Below are 21,434 nucleotides of genomic sequence, written 5' to 3' on the forward strand. Positions count from 1 at the left end.
TGTTTGTTCAAGCAGCAATTCTCATATTTACGTTTATAGTGGCGGCGCCCTCTAGTGACTGTAGTAGTTATGACAGGAGAGAAGCAGGAAATAAGGATAAAGATAAAGCTTATGCTAAGTTCCGCAAAAGGTTGGTGTGGTGGATTGGTCATAAAAACACAGGACTTTCACCTAGAAAACTACGGTTTGTGTGTTATTTGAATATATAAAAGTAACTTTAAGGAAACAAACAGAGCTACTGTCATGTTCTGTGTCATGTGTGTAACCGAAAGTGAAGTAATGTCCGATTTTAACCCAAACCAACAACAACAACCTACACTGTTAGAAAAGTCCGTAGAAATATGGGCTAATATTCTGTGTTATATGAAGGAATTTTTCCGTATTTAGATTTTTGGATTAACAGAAATGTCCAGGACAAGGGATAAAAATACTGTGCAGTTCCCCATAAAGCGGGACACCTGGTCACCCGAGACCCATGTCACTAGAGTGACTAAAAATGACATGCAAAGTCAATGTTTGGATCAACGGAAGTACATTTCCAGGATAATTGCCTGACATCACACGCAGGATGTCCCTTACCTTCCGCTCTCTGTGTGTTGCCGTTCTCAAACTCTGTTCGCTTCGGGGTAACAACAACAAACTTCGAGCTAGCAAGCTACACGCTGAAAATGGCAAGTTTTGAAGAAAATTTGGAACGTACAACATGGCAGGCCTGCTTGGTTCTTTCGGGGAATGATTGTAAAGATTTAAAAAGAATATGTTTAGGGCATTTCCTCTCTAACTGGGAGGTTTTGGAACCGATTGGTGGGATTGCTGTGGACGAACTACACACGGAGATACACTGGTAAGGAGGTTTAACCACGTATCCAGCTAATATAAATAGCTCACGTTACTGTATTGTGTGAACAGTTAACTTCAATTGATATTGTATGTTCTTTTTCAGGGTGCAAATGTTCCACCTAAAGAAGTTTCTTCCCGAGACTATTTAGCAGAGCTACCGTCGCTGCGTCCGGAGCTTGCAATGCGAGACTATTGATGGTCTAATAGTCATACATAACCTTTTTTTTAACACTTTTTCAATCATTAAAATGGTTAAACATTGCTGGAAAGGTTACGTATTTAGCAGAAGATAAAGTTCTTTTGGATTGAAATACTGTGTGGAGGCCAACCTTTAGAACAGCTGACAAAATGACGTGAAATACTCAACATGTAAGCATTTAGTGGAAAAGGACAGTTTTGTGCATGTAGTAGGTTGTATAATAGGTAATACTGACAACTTTGAGGTGGGTAATGAGGAAGAGGCAGTAGTGTAGTGTAATGCAGTAGTAGTCTGTGATCTGGGATGGTCAAGATGGAAATAAGTTATATTACCTTTTAGTGTTTTTATCCTGTGCCATGCTTCAATGTTATGCATAAAATATGTTTTTTTATTTTATTTCATTTTATATTTTTTGTCTGTGTCCCATGTTGGATTGTGGGTTTCTTTGTTTCTCTGTTTGCGTTTTTTTTTTCCGGTGAACATTTGAGTAAAGGGGTTTATGTGTATGTTGTTTGTGGCATAATAAAATCATGTTCGTCTTATTGTAAGCTTTGTGAGCACAAAATAAATCGGCGATAAGCAGTTATTCAAGCTGAAGCAGAACTTTTGGCTGCAGCTGACAACAACTGGCTGACATGAAGCTGTCAAATAGCTGCTAAATACAGTAGGAGGCTGGCATGTTGACATTTTTTGATGGGCCAGAGTGCTGTCTTATAATCAGTCACCCAAACTCCTGCCCCGGGGCTAAAAGTCAAAGGATCGCTGAGACCTGATGTAACACTTGTGTGATTCTCCCCTTTGAAACTTCAAACTCCAGTTTGTGAACAAAGTCCTATATCTTCTGAATAGGAATCTCCGACCACTGGCCAAACTCCATTTGCAACCACTGCCTATTTGTACCTTCTCCTCAATGATTACATTTCATTTCCCCAAGTCCGATCTCAAAGGCAGGCCGCAGGAAAGCAACATAAGTAAGAAAAATAATAAAAACAGGAACCAGCAGCTGGGAGGAAAAGAGGATTATGGTGGCCTAGTGGAGGAGTCAATAAGATATGGAATATGCGCTGTCTGGGGACTTATTTGGTTTCTTTCTGAGAAAGCTGCAGCACATGGGGAAATGTGAGTGTTTGTGCAGCACCATCCAGGAGCGTGTTGATGTTGATAAGAGTAAAACAGAAGGAGACAATGTGTTGGCTGCAGCAGGTTTGAGGCTGCTGCTCTGCTCTGCTCTGCTGCAGTAGATGGAGGAGATAGGTGAGTAGGGTGTCATGGCAAAGACCTTGTCAACAGATAAGTATCTGCAAATAACACCGCTTATGCAAGCCCCTGTGGCTGACTGCGGGAATATCATGTTTTTTCTATGCCACTGGAATATTGTCAATTACTTTCATTGCTTCCAATGACACAGATTTATTTTTTATTTTTTTTAAGATCAAATGACCTTTTTTATTTATCTGTATATATATATATATATATAAGTTCCTAATAGTGTGACAGAGTCTGACAGATTGTGTTAAACCCTGCTTTCTCCTGCTTCCATAGTGGAAACTACTTTTGTACCGCTCAGCTTTTCTTTTTCTTTTCTTTTTCTGTCAAATAATTACTCTATATCTCCAGTGAAGTTAATCTGACCTCAGAGGCCAACACACCATGTTAACCAAAACCAATTGTATCCCCATTTAGTGGTAGTTTTTAGGGTTTTGTGCTAAAATGACAAATGTAAATCACAGTTTGCCAATCAGAGGCCTTTCTATGGTAATTAAAAAGATCAAAATGTACCGTGAAATGTTTTTGGGTTTCTCTTCAGCCATATAACCTTTTAAACCTTTTTTAAGGGGATGTTTAACAGAGTTTTAGAAAGATGATTTCAATAAACTAAAGATGGAATGACGTCGAAATCGTTCAAATGGTTTCAATGTGATTTGGTCTCAGGGTAATGATAGCCCGCTTTTGCCTATTTAGTTGTTCAGTATCTTTTAATATTACTGGGTGATACACAATTAGGTAAATAAATGAGGGAGGTAAGGACAATATAATACTATGATTTTTTTTGTGTGCTATGTCTTTGTGTCTAAAATGTCCTTACACAATATATGTACAGTAACAATGCATTTCAGTGCATTTCTTTAAAGTTACTAACTTTTGCAGGAGAACCACAACTTTAATTCTCATGCACAATCACTTAAAGTATTTCGTTATGTCACATATTTCCCTTTTTTTTCAGGCCAAAATAACCCCTCAACACATCAACTTTGTGAAGTTTCAAGCCAAAAGACAATATTCTCCAGAAAAAAAATCTCTAAAAAACATGGTGCACGTAAGTCAGACTGAAAAACTCAAGTAGCCTCTGTGACACCAAATAAGTAAACAATTGCTTCAATAAACACGAATACCCATGCAAGACGTAAATCAATCACAGCATGTGATAAGGCGCTGTAATCATTAACTTTGTTTTGCTGAGGATTCATTTTGACTGCCGGCCCAATCAGCCTCTGTCAGCAGCTCTGCTCTGAGCACGTTTATCTCTGGGATTCTCTATGAGGTCCTTGGGTCAGCACACAATCCATTAACATCGTTTAACCTCCACAACTTGAATAACAAGGCACTAAATATTTGGGAATTCAACACTGTTGCATGTCAGCACACAGGGCCAAAATCTATAGGACGTTAGAAATATAAAAACTATGATTTATAAATATTTTATTTATCAAAACTATAATTATTTATACACATTTGTGATTACTTTGCTTAATTCAAGAATGCAAACACACTATAATGGAATAGTCTGCTGCCCAGTGGTGGAATGTAACTACCGTAAGTACATTTACTCAAGTAGTTTGAGGTACTTGTTCTTTACCTGAGTCTTTTCTTTTCATGCCACTTTCTACTTCTACTCCGCTACATTTCAGAGAGAAATATTGTACTTTTTACTGTCAGATGACTATCTGACAGCTTTAGTTACTTTACACATTAAGATGTTTTGCACCCAAAACACATGTAGTTTATAAAATCTGATGTTTTATTATAAATGAAACTACCCAACAATATAAGGACCTACAAGTCCAGCTGAAATGATTAGACACACAACTGTTTGGATCCTTTCCAGTCTCTAAAATGGGAGGATTTTTCTGCATTGAGTACTTTTACTTTTAATACTTTAAATACATTTTCCTGATGATACTTACATACTTTTACTTAAGTACCATTTCCAATGCAGGACTTTTACTTGTAACAGAGTATTTTTACAGTGTGGTGTTAGTACTTTTACTCAAGTAAAGGATCTGAATACTTCTTCCGCCACTGCTGCTGACTGCATCAGTAACTCTGATCCTCCTTTAACATTTGCTCAGACAGTTTAAACACTCGTTAGCTCTTTTTTTTTTTTTGCTCTCTCTGACCGTCCATTGGCTGCTGTCTTTCTACCAGCTGAGGTCGCATGCTGCTCTCTCCTGGTCTCTATATGCAAGGCTAGAGTCCAGGTCCAGGAGGATGTCGCACATCACTCCAATTTTATACTCATTACGTTGGCTTCCGATCAAGTTTAGGATCCAATTAAAGGTTCTTATTCTGACTTACAAAGCTTTGCATGGTCAGGCACCTGCTTATATCTCTGACCTGCTCCATCCGTACACTACTAACAGGCCCCTTAGGTCTTCTAACCAGGGATTACTGGAGGTCCCACGCACTCGCTTAAAAACTAAAGGTGACCGTTCCTTTGAAGCGGTGGCTCCAAACCTGTGGAACGCCCTTCCTATTGTCTTATGTTCTGCAGTCTCTGCTGAAGCTTTTAAAAAAGCAGCTGAAGACGCACTTGTTTAAATTCGCTTTTGACTCATGTTTGTAACTTTGGGTTTTAGGTTTTAATCTTTTAAATGATTTTCATTGGTCTTTCAATTCTTTTTTCCTTGCTTATTTTCTGTTGGATCCTACTGTATTTTTACAAATGTTTATCATGTGAAGCACTTTGTGACTTTGTCTGTAAAAGGTGCTATATCAAATAAACTTATTATTATTATATTATCTGTTTGAACAAACCAACTCTCTTATTTTGCATTTCAATGTCACAGGCCTGTCAACAGCGGTGGAGGAAGTATTCAACACTCTTTCTCAAAGCGGCGCCAAAGAATTTCTAATAAGGGAAGAAGTTCCACTCCCTCGTTACTTCCGGCTTTTCCGGTTGCAGTTCCACCAGAGTTCCACATAGGGGGCGCTCACAGGCCAGTGCAGAATGAATGGGACTCTATGGAGCTATACCCCTCAAAATCCACTTTTCTCAGGATATCATTTTTTGTCTAATAATTTGAATGTTGCATTCGAAAGGGGAGGCTAAGAAAATACACACTGCTGGGTTAAAAAAGCCTTTTAAAATGTCAGTGACGTCATACACATTGTACGGCCAGAGATACTGCTTTACGGCAAGCTCTGAGTCGCTTCCTTTGTTCTCTCGAAGCATCGACAACACAGCTGACAGGTTAGACTCTCCCTGTCAATACACGTGCTAGAAAGACGTTTGCTAATGTTTTAAAGACCACGCCGAAATATTCACTCTGACATTCTGGTTCCGCTTCGGATGCCGATCTCCGATCGTAATCAGTCCTTCACTGACCAATCAGCATTCATTAGCAGAATGCTAGCGTGTTATGGGCAACAACGACTCAACCTGTAAGAAATCGAAAGGGCACAAGTACTCGTTCATTCAACTTTTGACCTATAATCCATGTTGAACTTGCAAAAACTACAATCAAATCTGAGATTTCTCAACGACAATCAGGCGAAAGAGACAAATTTAGCCGTCTAGCTCCATAGAGTCCCATTCATTTAGCACTGGACCGCGATCACCCCCAGTGGAACTCTGGTGGAACTGCAACCAAAGTAGGTACAATGGGGCTGAATAGGGAGTGGAACGGCTTTCCGTAGACGGTCTTTGGCGGCGCTATGCAGTTTTGGTCATTTCTTTGTTGTTTTCTCGCTTTTTGCTCGCAGGTTTCTCTATAGAGCTCCCCCTACAGCTTCGGAATAGATATTTGGCAGCTCCTACGTTAACTCATGTCTGACTCCTTGCTCGGTCAGTCTGCCGTTTCCTCTTTCTCCGTTCCTCCGATAATGCTTTCCTAGCTTTCTGCTTCTTTTTTGCTGGCTCAGCCATGACGATAGTGTGAAAAACTCCATCGCTACCTTGTTAGCCGGTTCCTGAATGGGCGTATATGTGCAGTGCTGTGAAGCAATTTGTTACATCGCGAGACCTGATATCACGCCATACTTCCTGACGCTGAGGCCGGCGACTCGCCACACCCAAAGTTGCATGGGTGGTTTTTCCACCATTCAACTCGAAAAAAAGTCATATAACCATTCCAATGACTCCGAAGCTGTTCAGTTAAGGTAAATTAAGCTAAAAAAGCTGCATAGTTCCCCTTTAAGTGAAAGAAGTAGCACCACAGTGAAATAATACTTAATTACAAGTTAAAGTCCTGCATTCCAGTTGATTTTGTTGCGTAAAAGTGCAAAATGTGGATGTGCGTTCATTCTTTACTTAAGTAAAATTAGCAATACTGCAATGTTAAACTACTCCATTACAAGTAGAAATCCTGCGTTGAAAATGTCATTTGAAAAAAGTGGTTTTGTTAGCAAAATATACTTAAAGAACTAAGAGTAAAAGAAAAAAAATGCTCCTGTCAGTTTCATGAATTAGATATTATATTTTATATGGTAACTTAACATGTAAGAAGCATTTGAATGTTGTAGCTGGTCAAGGTAGAGCTCATTTTAACTTCAACAACATTATAAACAGTCGAGTCGGGTTCTATCTATGCATCTATAACAATGCATCACATTTTATTAGATCATGACGGGCTTTGCATGTGAAATGAAAGTAAGTCAGAACTTAAAGCTGTCAGATTGGGCGCCTGGGTAGCTCACCTGGTAGAGCGTGCGCCCATATACAGAGGATCAGTCCTCGACGGCCCTTCGTTGCATGTCGTTCCCCCTCTCTCTCCCCTTTCATGTCTAAAGCTGTCCTATCTAATAAAAGCCTAAAATGTCATCAATCATCAATCAAAAAATTCAAAAAAGCTCTCAGATTAATGTAGAGTGAAATGTAGAGTAAAAAGTACAATATTTACCTCGGAGTTGAAGTATCAAGCAGCATAAAATGGAAACACTCAAGTGAAGTTCAATTAGAATTAAGTTCAGCACACATCATTGGGTTGGGGGGGTTTGAGATCTCCACTTTTGAGCAAAATTGAAATTTTTAGCATATCAAACACTTTATGCATTCTGGTGATTTTTTCTGCAACGATTTTTGCCTTTTTCTGCATCAATTCATGGTGCAAATTAATTACGTTAAGGAAATTATTGTTAGCAATTGTAACCCTCCCACACCCCCTGTAAATTACACCTACTCCAGTACATTACTTAAAAGTACTTTGTTCCTTTCCACTACTAAGTAAAGTACCTGAAACGTATACTTGAGTCTGGTACTTGGGTGTTCTAAATTACCTTCTGCCCCTGCCAGTGAGACAACATTAAAATCATGACTTATGCTGCCATCATGTGGACACGTAGCACACAAAGCCCACACTCAATTCACTGCACTTAACCAGCCTCAGACTACAATGTTTTAGCCACAAACTGTTGAGTCACTGACTTCAATATTCATCACATAGAATCCAATAATGGACCTTTTTCACAGCAGACATTTTGACTTGTCATAGTATGAAAAGCACATCTGAAACTGATAACCTTAATGGTGGCTCAGTTCCCAGTGTGTCCCAGTAAGCTAGTTCAGTGAGTCAGCATGAACAATACCAGGGCCTCTCCTAAGTGGAATGCAGCCATCATTAATGGTTTTGAATACACCTGTGCTTTTCCTACTATGACATGTCAACATTTCTGCCGTGAAAAAGGTCTATTGGGGTTGTCAAGATATTGTAACGTATTATACATTACTTAAACATTTTCCTCGATGAAGCCGCTCTTGCAAACAGTCAACATTTAAAGCTTTCCACTTGTACAGTGCATTTCTGTCGAAGGATTCAAGCAGCAGTGAACCAGAAACACACAGTGTACTCGTGTGTTTAGTCTGTCAGCTTCCAGCAGCTTTACTTCCCATAGCTCAACGGTTTTAACGCACGATAACAGAAGCTTGTTGTTTGCCCTCCATTCTGGGAATAATCTACACAATGATTCCTGATTCTCAAAGCTCTTTCTCTCTAGGTATCCGTTACCTGTACCTGGGTCGATGAAGTGCAGCGTCCCATCCTGGCCATACATCCCTCTGAAGGCCAAGCCCTGACAGTGAGCCGGCCAGCTGAGCGAAGGCCCATGAGCCTCAGCGGCTCTCTCAGGCCCGGCCAGGCTGAGGCAGGCTGGGAGGAGAAGCAGGGCCAATGTTACTGGATGGTGCCGTTTGCCGGGGCCACCGGGCTGGCTTGTATGGGCCCACAGCACCCAGGGATAATCCCCCTAATGCCTGTCACAATGAGATTTGATTGGAGACTTGAACACCCGGATTAAAAGTGTCAAGTAATACCTACCCTCCAAACATGCTGCTAATTAGGCTAAACACCGGAGAGGCACTTCTAGATCATATTTTTATTACAGTACGGATTCAATTTCACTTCATTAGCTGAGTGATATGTCCACCAGGACACTATAACACAAGCTTTATACTTTCTATACGGCATCATGACGGGCTTTGCATGTGAAATGAAAGTAAGTCAGAACTTAAAGCTGTCAGATTGGGCGCCTGGGTAGCTCACCTGGTAGAGCGTGCGCCCATATACAGAGGATCAGTCCTCGACGGCCCTTCGTTGCATGTCGTTCCCCCTCTCTCTCCCCTTTCATGTCTAAAGCTGTCCTATCTAATAAAAGCCTAAAATGTCATCAATCATCAATCAAAAAATTCAAAAAAGCTCTCAGATTAATGTAGAGTGAAATGTAGAGTAAAAAGTACAATATTTACCTCGGAGTTGAAGTATCAAGCAGCATAAAATGGAAACACTCAAGTGAAGTTCAATTAGAATTAAGTTCAGCACACATCATTGGGTTGGGGGGGTTTGAGATCTCCACTTTTGAGCAAAATTGAAATTTTTAGCATATCAAACACTTTATGCATTCTGGTGATTTTTTTCTGCAACGATTTTTTGCCTTTTTCTGCATCAATTCATGGTGCAAATTAATTACGTTAAGGAAATTATTGTTAGCAATTGTAACCCTCCCACACCCCCTGTAAATTACACCTACTCCAGTACATTACTTAAAAGTACTTTGTTCCTTTCCACTACTAAGTAAAGTACCTGAAACGTATACTTGAGTCTGGTACTTGGGTGTTCTAAATTACCTTCTGCCCCTGCCAGTGAGACAACATTAAAATCATGACTTATGCTGCCATCATGTGGACACGTAGCACACAAAGCCCACACTCAATTCACTGCACTTAACCAGCCTCAGACTACAATGTTTTAGCCACAAACTGTTGAGTCACTGACTTCAATATTCATCACATAGAATCCAATAATGGACCTTTTTCACAGCAGACATTTTGACTTGTCATAGTATGAAAAGCACATCTGAAATTGATAACCTTAACGGTGGCTCAGTTCCCAGTGTGTCCCAGTAAGCTAGTTCAGTGAGTCAGCATGCACAATACCAGGGCCTCTCCTAAGTGGAATGCAGCCATCATTAATGGTTTTGAATACACCTGTGCTTTTCCTACTATGACATGTCAACATTTCTGCCGTGAAAAAGGTCTATTGGGGTTGTCAAGATATTGTAACGTATTATACATTACTTAAACATTTTCCTCGATGAAGCCGCTCTTGCAAACAGTCAACATTTAAAGCTTTCCACTTGTACAGTGCATTTCTGTCGAAGGATTCAAGCAGCAGTGAACCAGAAACACACAGTGTACTCGTGTGTTTAGTCTGTCAGCTTCCAGCAGCTTTACTTCCCATAGCTCAACGGTTTTAACGCACGATAACAGAAGCTTGTTGTTTGCCCTCCATTCTGGGAATAATCTACACAATGATTCCTGATTCTCAAAGCTCTCTCTCTCTAGGTATCCGTTACCTGTACCTGGGTCGATGAAGTGCAGCGTCCCATCCTGGCCATACATCCCTCTGAAGGCCAAGCCCTGACAGTGAGCCGGCCAGCTGAGCGAAGGCCCATGAGCCTCAGCGGCTCTCTCAGGCCCGGCCAGGCTGAGGCAGGCTGGGAGGAGAAGCAGGGCCAATGTTACTGGATGGTGCCGTTTGCCGGGGCCACCGGGCTGGCTTGTATGGGCCCACAGCACCCAGGGATAATCCCCCTAATGCCTGTCACAATGAGATTTGATTGGAGACTTGAACACCCGGATTAAAAGTGTCAAGTAATACCTACCCTCCAAACATGCTGCTAATTAGGCTAAACACCGGAGAGGCACTTCTAGATCATATTTTTATTACAGTACGGATTCAATTTCACTTCATTAGCTGAGTGATATGTCCACCAGGACACTATAACACAAGCTTTATACTTTCTATACGGCTGCAGTCATATTCTTAATCTTTTTTTTATAATACATTATTTCAGAGATGAATTTCATGTTGCTGTTACTGTCTGATCACATTCACGCTGTCACAAGCTGGCAAAAGGGAAAGCAAAAGCAGCTCGCCATTGACACAGAGACTTCATTACTGCAGTAAATCGAAACAAATAGAGCTTACATTCAAAATCAGTTAATCCAGATGACAAACATCAAGAAAAACGTTTTTAAGGTCTTAAACACATTTTAAAATGGGTAAACATGCGTAAAAACACTCCATTTAGATCAGATAAGGCACATGGAAATAAAAAAGTTACATAATTATACGCCTGGATGGGTGGTTTAATTCAGTAGCCAATTCCAGGACCCTGAGGCGGGCAGGAAAAATTGTAGCTGACCCCTCCCACCCTGGACACAAACTCTTTGACCCCCCCCCAACTGACATGGACTCTTATCCCCCCCAATACTGTAGGCACTACACATTTCATTAATGTCATCACATCTGTCTATACGAGTTACATCATTGCTCATCTTTTTGGACTATTTTCTCTGTGCATTGCATATTCGTTTTTTATCTTAAAAGGTCCAGCGTGTAACGTGTTTAGTTGTTCATTATCAAAATCTGTGTTGCCCGTTCACAAACTTGTCCTTTTTCATGAATATTTACCACCACCATCAATTCCAAGTATTCCTATTGGCTTGAAATGTCACATTTGCGTTCGCATGAACTGGGGTAGACGCTCCATATTCATGCGCCATCTTGAAATACGTTAGCCAGTAAGGGACATACAGGACGTACTGCTCTGCCTTTCGCCTTTTCACTGTCACATGATAAACTCACAGGTTCTGCTTATGCTGCTGATGGGTATCGTAGCTTCCCGACCCCGGCAAGTTTGAAGAAGGAAACATGGAGGACCACACGTATTCAAAATCCAAATTTCAGGAACAGGAGTCTTCTTCTTCGCCCAGAAAAAGAAAAAGGATATTGAAAAGAGCAAGAGACCGGCTTTTTGAAGCATGAAGGCTACCGTAGCTGTAATACGTACTTTGAACTGTGTGGCGCGAGAGTTGATTGCGATATATTCTAGGGGATGTGCAAAGGTTGACAGTATTAAAGGTCCAATGTGTGGGAATTTCTCCCATCTAGCGTTGAGATCATATATTTCTGCACACTCCTGCCTAGCTATTTCATATTAAAAAGTTACATTGTACATCTTTTTTTAAATATTTTTATTGTAATTTTCTACATTCATGTTTCTTGTTATGCACCATTACACCAAAGCAAATTCCTTGTATATAAAAAACCTACTTGATTCTGATTCAATTTGCGTGTGTATTAAGTGTATTGTGTGGGTTGTCAGCATTAGAAAACAAAGCAAGAGTTGCAAGCTAAGACATTCGTGAAAAACGTGGAAAACAGCAGTTGACTAAACACTCTCTCCACATGGACGAGAAGTCCTTTAAGTGCTTTGAGAAATGAATTTGAAGATTTCCATGACAATTGGGCAACTCCATCTGCTGAAGAAGAGTACAGCACAGTTACTAACGGACCTTTTAGTGAGACTGATCTGTCAACAGTTTATAAAACTAGTTAAAACCCATCTCCAACATAGCGATCTAAAACATAAAAATGCTGCTTACGCATCAGTAATTATGATACAGTAATAGAACACTGACAAGGGCCATTTTGCCACCCAATGAGTACTTTTACTTCGGCTTCCTTAACTACACGTTGCTGATAATACTTCACTTTTGCTGATTCCGTAAAATCATGAAGGACTTTTGCTTTTGCTATGTTTACTGAATTAAAAGATCTGAATACTTCTTCCACCACTGCCTTCAGTTCAAATTCATTTCAGTCAATCAATGCAAACATTGAATACATTTTTTTAATACGTTTTTTAAACACATTTTAGGTACTATAGATATAGGTTTTCTCATGACAAATCATCCTGACCCACACAGCAGCATGCACCATACATGCCACAAACGTTATTCGTAATAAGTGCCTGTGCAACCTTGCTGTGTTGATGTTTTTGTGAGTCATTTGAACTGTTAACTTAGTCTCTGTCACTCCGATGGTGTGTGTTAAGGAGCCTCTCTGTGCCCCTCTGTCAAGTCATTCAGCTTTGTGGGCAAACAGATATCCGCCGAGGAGCTGTTGAACGGCTGCCGTCATGTTTGCATTCACCAAGAGATTCTGCAAACAGCAGAGCTCGGCAGTTTGTCCAGGTTGTGACCGTTGGGCAATTAATCCCATACGTCTGACACAAGTTGTGTGTGTTGTAGGAAACCCTGCTAAAAATGACTGAAGACACTCAACACCCTCTCTTTCCTAAATATGAACTTCTGCCATCAGGGAGAAGATTCCGTGTGCCGAGATGTAAAACAAACTGACTTACTGTAAGTTATTGTTTATCCCAACCTCTATCAAGCTGCACAACAGAGCAACTTGCAATAAATACACCAGCACCTTTTGCACTTTAATTAACACAGTCACTTTTTAAGATGTCACATTGACATACAGTCATGTGTGTCCTTCCTTCATGTCCTGAGATGCTTTGTTGATTTTATGTTGTTTTTATGTTGATTTTATGTCGATTTTAGAATGGTTTCTCTGTTACATGTTTGTGTTGTGAAGCGACAGTTTGTAGCACTATGCCCAACACAAATTTCCCCAATGGGACAATAAAGTCTGTTCTATTCTATTCAGATGCGATAATTTTTTTTTAATCGCATTAATCGCATGCCGGCATTTATTAATTTATTTTACACTTCACTCAACTTTGCGTCGTGCCTAACAGGCTACTATTTTGACCCTTTGCAGCACCGTTACTTATCATCAAGCTGCCACTTCCTCGTAACACATCCTGCTGCTGCAGGCTGCAGGCATGATGGAGAAAGACAGCAGCAATGAAATCCTGAATGGAGCTTTTTATTTTCCAAAACTCCCGGACGGCTCATAGACAAGTCGAAAGCCATATTAAAATTATTTATTTCCCAGTTATTATTAAAATATCACCGAAGCATGTCAAGCTGGAGCTACCACCTACGGAGCTAAGCTTAGTAGTACAGTTAACGTGATGCTACCCGCTAGCATGCTACCCACTCAGGCAAAGCACTATTTTGGAGAGCGCTACTTGCCGACCTGTGGATGAAACCAAATCCCAAATAATTATTACAGCTCTTGAGAAACGGATGGCAACTAACTGCAGACCTGTCAGCATCGTAGAGGACTCGGGTCTTAAAGACGTACTACGGTTGGCATGTTCTGACCCGTCTCGTTGCCGTCGAGGGGGGACAGCAGCCCCCCCCCCACACAGCCTGTACGACACGGAGAAAGCAGCCACACTGGAACTGCTGCAAGGTGCTGCAAACGCTGTCTCATTAACCGGTGATCACTGGACGTCAGTGAGTAATCAACATTATTTAGGAGTTACTAAACACTATATTGACTCTAGTAAGGATAGGGATTTTTAGTTTTTTAGTTAGGTACTTGGAGGAATTGTGCAATAATGACAGATTCACGCATTTTTCTTTTGTTTACAGTAAATAAATAATTACGAATCTTAAAATCAAGTTCATAAAGTAACTTTCTTTGCATTCATTTGATTCCCCATCAAGATACACTGGTATACATTGCTTTTGATTGTTAATATGTACTTAAAAACTGTTTGAAATGCAAAATAATAGAATTTTAATCATGTGATAAAATATGCGATAAAAAAAAATGAATCGTTTGACAGCCCTAATTCTATTCTATTCTATTCTTAGAGGACGGTCTGTCAACTTGTATCTGTAGCGGAGTCTCAAAAGGCTGTTTTGGTAGACATAACTACCAGACATCACTCTGATTTTGTAGAAATTGATCAAAATCTTTGACAGGCTTGGCTTTACTCATGGACATGTTGAATTTGCAATGCTTGCTAGAGTCATAATGTCAGCACAGGTTGGGAGAAAACAGTGTTTGTTTGGACAAAGAAGCATAGTATAACCCGATCTAGGCCAAAAAGAGGCTTAGTGTAGGCAGCAGCCAAAGAATGCATTCGTAACATAAATGTCCTGCTTTTGGAAGATTTGTTGAGCATACTGTATACTGGATAAACAAACCCTTTCAGAAAATGTTGCTATTTAAAACAGTGCAACTCAGCAGTTTGAGAGACAATTCATGGATGACAGAGGTGGCTAATCAGCGCTTAATGCAATGGTCACTGGCTTTAAAAATCAGGGGTATATGATACATACATAAAATGCAGTCAATTCTCTAGTTTGGACTCATTTTTTATAGCATGTAGTTTAAAGAATAAGGCAAAAACAACAACATGTTAGTCCATTTATAAAAACTCCCTGGCTTCCCTGTCTGTAGCCCATTTGTACCTACTAAAGACATATCCTTAAAATCAGGTCATGAATGTCTGCTTTCATGGTAGAAAAGGCTCAGTTATTTCCCAAAACATATGGGCACTGTAGTTTCTAGCAAAAGTTACTCAAACAGAGTGTTTGTTGGGAACTATTTTCAGCGACGGATTAATACACAGTTAATGCTCTAGTGAGTATTTGGGGCAGCAGGATGATGTATGTGGGATTGAGTCAGAATAAAGTACAGTGTGTGTTCATGTTGATGAAGGAACCCAGAGCAACAGTATGGCTTTTTAATAGTTTTTTGGAAAACAATGACTAAGAAAAATAAAGAATATCACCACCAGACATGTCCACTAAGTAAAGACGAGATGAGTGCTGAACCGTACAGGCATTAACGGTCTCTTGGCCTCTTCACATGATCGTGTTAAACAATGCCTCAGATTGTATTTAATGAAATGTGCAATAAATACTCAGTAGCTGCCATAATTTAATAGTGAGGATTAACACCAACATAATCAGATCTTTGTGTGGTTCTTCATGTCTTGTTGATAGAGATATTGTCACTTTTTCCCTCAATGTAGTATTATCATTATGTTGAATGTGTGAATGTAATTACTGGCATCAGTGGTAGTTCAATATGGAAGATTTAAAATGCCTAATAAACACAAATCAAAATACAATACATGGTATGTGCATGTCCTTTTTATGTAGCGTATATATTTACGGTGCCTGTCATGTCATTTTTTAATTACAATTATTTAGCCTTTTGTCTTTAATAACTGAATGAACTGAACCTCCTCTGTTGGAGTAGCCTACAATCTGCTCTACAACAGAGGAATTGTTTGCAGACAGATGATGATGCAAATACATCTTTTGATATGTACATAATGATGAATACATCTTCTTAGCATCTGAGCTAGCAAGCTCGTTAGCCTGGAAAGCTATCATCAGAGGCACTGTACCTTCGTCCGGCACTTAGCGCCGCCCAAGACGATTGTGATTGGTTTAAAGAAATGCTAATAACCAGAGCACGTTTTTCTCCCATCCCACAATGCTGTGTGGACTAGCCAGACCTTCCTCCGCAGAGCTGTGGAGGAAGTTCTGGCAATGCAAGACTAAGTGCCGCCCAAAACGTACAGTAGATCACCAACTACCATTGTGAGCAGTCCCAATGTCACAAAACTAGAACCAAATGTTTTCGCGCTAGTTATTTATCTTCTTAAACTTTTTTTAATATATTAGTTCTGAGGTGACGTTTGGATGAACAAGAATACAGTGCCACAAACTGGCTAAAGGTGTAACAAAAGCGCCCGAGTCAATTTCTGTTCCCGGGCCTTTAGCAGGAGTGATGAGAGTGCAGAGAAATGGGGAGAGCAGGTGTAGGATACGGCTAATAGGTGGATTAACATGACCAAAAAAAAAAAAAAACAACAAAACATCTCTCTCCGGGCTTCCAGAGTAACATGGATCACACAGCAATATCTGTTCAGGGGCGAACCAACTCTTTAGCCACATTAATGAATATTTGTGTCATTGTTTTCTCATTTGGCCAGAACTTTGTAAAAATGTGCATTTCCTCATCCCACTGTGACATGCAAATCATTCAACGAATGACCACAGAAGTGAAAACCAAACTTCCACCAACTGCTTTGTTTGAAAGTGAGAGGCAGCGCTGTGCAGTGAGGCCTTCACTTTCACTGAGATAGTTCATAACAGCCATCACAGGAGGAACGTACTGCATGTAGTATGCAGCAGCAACGTGAAGAGAGATGTGAGAGATGGGGATTTCTCTGTTTGTACAGCATCATATACTGGAGCCATAAATAAAATGTAAGCTTCATCAAAATTTCATATTTCAGGCTTTACAAAGAGAATGTTTTCAGCCCTTCAGGTTCCAGAATAAAAACACGTCTGACTTCATCCAGTAACGCAGCTTTTCAAAACTCCTTTGTGTATCAATTGCACCAACAACATCAAGCTCAAATCCTTTCAAATCATCCTCTTATCCTGTGGTGGAATGTAGCTAAGTACATTTACTCAAGTACTGTACTTAAGTACAAATGTTGAGGTACTTGTACTTTCTTTGAGTCTTTTCATGCCACTTTCTACTTCTACTCCGATACATCTCAGAGAGAAATATTGTACTTTTTACTCCACTACATTCATCTTTAGTTATTAGTTATTTTACACATTAAGATTTTTGCACATGAAACACATGTAGTTTAAAAAATATACTGTTTTATCATAAAGTAAACTAGCCAACAATATAAGGACCTACAAGTCCAGCTGAAATGATTAGACCATTAAACACACAACTGTTTGGATCCTTTCCAGTCTCTAAAATATGAGGATTGTTTTGCATTGAGTACTTTTACTTTAAATACTTTGAGTACATTTTCCTAATAATACACAAACTTTTACTTAAGTAACACTTTCAATGCAGGACTTTTACTTGTAACAGAGTATTTTTACAGTGTGGTAATAATAGGCATCTGACATCTCAAAAACCTTTGAACCATCATCACCGTCAAGCCCAGCTGCCATGGCCTCCATCTCTCTGACACACCTCCTGGATTACAGCCGTGTGAAAAGGGCAGACACAAATGGCGATGATATTTCCACCCTGAGTCTGCAGTGATCCGGCAGTGCTCTGGAGCCGCTGCACAAACCACCAAAAAAGAAAAGAAGAAGCAAGCAGCTGCCACACTCAACCTTTTTTCCCCCTACTGAAACCACCGGGCCAAGGTGCTAAAAACAATACCGAAAGTGTGTACTCACCAAATGGAAGTTCCATACTTGAAGTGAGTTGTGTGTTTACATTGACCATTTCGTCCTCTGCTTCCTCTCCAACATGTGTTTAAAATCCTTTTTCCTCCCTCCTCATAAGGTGTAAAATGTGGAAGTTTGGTGCAGGTTGCTGTAGTGGGAGAAGGCTTTTGTTGGTGCAAGGTAAGGCCGGTGTTGCTGCTGTTATCTTATTGATTTTCCTAATCTGGGCAAATGTGGGTGGGGAGGTTAAACAGTAACCAGGCTCGTATGGACACCAATCTATATAGCAGCTGTAACTAAGGCAACATGATGATAGAAACTCAAATAAACATGAAGTTATTATGTGCGTTTCCCTCTTTCTCATCACCAAATAGCAGTTTTTCTAGATACAGATTAGTGAGTGAATAGGAGCGCTGACTAAGAAACTGAATTTATTCTAAAAGGAGAGAGAGAAAGCTGGAGGGTGGAGAGTGACATAAAAGACAGAGGAGTGGAGAATGTACCAAGGGTGGCAGCGGACAAACTGTGGATGATGAGTGACGTCACCAGTTTTATTTTGACCGAGGGGAAAATTTTGCTGACGGATACAGAATTGGGCCTGAATCACCTGTTGATGGCAAAATACCCACCGTCATCTAATTTTAAAATCTTATATTTTCAGTCTCCCGGCTGAAATGGAAATGTCCCACCTGTTTCACTTCATAATGGCAAATGATGCACCATGCAGTTCCATCTGATACAGTTTACCAATTTCACAAGCATGTGTACACGTTTTCTGAGGTGTTTAACATAATTTACTTGTACAAGCGTGTAAATATTAGACATGATAAATTAGACATCGGATTGATCACTTTCTGTAACATCACAACAGCATGAAAACCAAGGCACTCTTGCTGAAGAAAATATTTTTTAAATCCTTTATTGATGCGACTAATGCATAGCAAAAGGTTAAAAATACGCACCAACGCGTTGCGGCACACAGACCTTCAGGCTGACTAACCAGAAGTATGATGTTTATGTAATTTACAGTCTCTTGATGAATCATTTGACACCTTTTGCTTTCTTACTTAGAGTTAGATGAGAAGATTGATCCAATCTCATATCTCTTGTACATTAAATACAAAGCTACAGCCAGTTAGCTTAGCTTAGCATAAAAGCCGGAAACGGGGAACAGCTAGCCTGGCTCTGTCCAAAGGTAACTACCTGCACCTCTAAAGTTCTCTTATCAACACGTTACTGCTCATTAATCTATAAATTGTGTGTGTGTGTGTGTGTGTGTGTGTGTGTGTGTGTGTGTGTGTGTGGGGGGGGGGTATGTGCCGGACTACTTCTTGGCTGGCAACCTCAATGTGACGACCAGACATCAGGAGAAAAAGAAACACAATTTGTCTTTCAGCTCCTCATGTAACTCTTAGCAAGAAAGCGAATAAGCGTATTTACTAGGGCTGACAATCGATTAAAAAATGTAATCTAATTAATTACATACTCTGTGATTAATTAATCGAAATTAATCGCATACATAATTAACGGTGCCTGAACCGATACTTTTTAAGAAAGTAAAAAAAGAAAAGAAAAAAAAGGGTACTAAACAACAGTTGGTGGCATTAAAGAACGGCTTGTTTATTGCTAAGGCCATATGGTCAAAATGAAATGATTTCATAATAATGTATAACAATAACAATAACTAATTTCAGTAGTAAATTGCTGTTGAACCATCAGATGGGAAAAGGACATTTACAATAACTTCAAATGCACCACAAGGCTTTAGTTTACCAGTTTCATTGACGCACCGGCTGTGTTGTTTCTCCGACGGCAGCTGCAGATTGTTACATACCGGTGTTGAATCCTCTACAGTAAAACACAGTCACACTTTACACCGTTTAGCGTTAGCTGTCAGCATTTTAACCGTGTTTAATCCAGCTACTAGCTAGCGGTAGGCTAACGTTAGCTGCTGTAGAGTACAGGGTTAACTAGCGTCATGTACAGCGGGGTTTGTGTTGCCTGTATCGTCTTCAGAGCATCAGAGAGAAGTGCAGACATATCAGTGGCACCAGATTTCGGTAGCCAGGGTTGGCAGGAAGACGATTTTTACAAGTAAATGTTCCAATTAATAATCCAGGCAGAACATTCTCGTCTCCCTCCTTCATTTTACAGTCCAATGGTGGCTAGAACGGCTCCGGGTCAAACGTCAATATGGAATGGATTAATCTGCGTTATTTTTTTAACGCGTTATTTGTTCTCAGATTAATTAATTGAAATTAACACGTCATTTTGACAGCCCTAGTATTTACCAAAATGTCAAACTATTTCTTTAAGTGTCTGTGGATGCATTAACTGGTGATGCCAACTTGAACACTGCCAGTCGTTTTATAAAGTGATTAAAAACAACAGATGAACCGTTTTCTTCCGATTTCTTTGTGTTGGCATTTTAAACTGTGGGTAAACGGTGGATTCGTGAGGACTATGGCTAACTGCTCCTCAGATCTTTGCAGGGTAAATCCAATCTGAGTTACACGACTGAAACACCTTTTGAATGTAAACATGTTGCACCGAAAAACAAGTTCCTTCCCGAGGCTATTTTGCAGCAGCACTGTTGCTCCGTCCGGCGCTTAGCACCGCCCAAGAGGATTGTGATTGGTTTATAGAAATGCCAATAAACCAGAGCACGTTTTTCTCCCATCCCAGAATGCTGTGTGGACTAGCCAGACCTTCCTCCGCAGAGCTGTGGAGGAAGTTCCGGCAATGCGAGACTATGTGCCGCCCAAGACGTACAGTAGATCACCAACTAGCATTGTCAGCAGTCCCAATGTCACAAAACTAGAACCAAATGTTTTTGCGCTGCAGTTATTTATATTCTTAAACATTTTTAATAGGTCTTTCAGAGATCAAGTTCATGTTCCACGTCACTGTAACTGTCTGATTACATGTTGACATTTGGATGAACAAGAATACAGTGTCACAAACTGGCTAAAGGTGTAACAAAAGCGCCCGAGTCCCTTTCTGTTCCCGGGCCTTTAGCAGGAGTGATAGCAATAAGTTGCTGCAGTAGAGTGTAGAGAAATGGGGAGAGCAATGCTGTGTGGACTCGCCAGGGTCTGGCAATGCAAGACTACAGTATACATAATTCCCGAACTTTACAGAAATGTAAGTAAGCTGTCAAATAAACGGTCATTAAAGTCACCAAAGTGCTGAGCTCTGGTGCTCTTTACACTTTTGTTTGTTAGGAACTTTGTTTTCCGGTTGAAAATGGTTTCCATATTTAATATTTTACATGTTTGCTGAGAGTGTGTGTGTGTGTGTGTGTGTGTGTGTGTGTGTGTGTGTGTGTGTGTGTGTGTGTGTGTGTGTGAATTGGTTGGAGGCCCAGCTGATTTCCTCATATTTTCGACCATAAAAGCTGCATTAGCCTCCGGTTTTATGGCAGAGAAAGTCTCCGAGGGGTAAATGGAGAGACGTAATGAGGGGAAAGGCAGGACAGAAAATGTCCTGCAGCAGCAGTGAGTAAACACAAAGTAGTGAATGGCAGATTATACATAGGGATGATACCATATATATGGATGATACTGCGTTATCGGTCATTTATAACTTCATTAATGTTGAGTCACGGCAAAGCGTGAATTAAACATATTCACTAGACTGATTTGACACACTGAAAATATTAATTTAGGTTAGAAAGAGAATCAATAACACATCCAAGGTTATAGTAAATATAATCTGTACAAAAAAAGTGCTTCATTTTTTGGT

The sequence above is a fragment of the Sander vitreus genome, chromosome 7 (genome assembly GCF_031162955.1).
Source record: "Sander vitreus isolate 19-12246 chromosome 7, sanVit1, whole genome shotgun sequence".
NCBI lineage: Eukaryota > Metazoa > Chordata > Actinopteri > Perciformes > Percidae > Sander > Sander vitreus.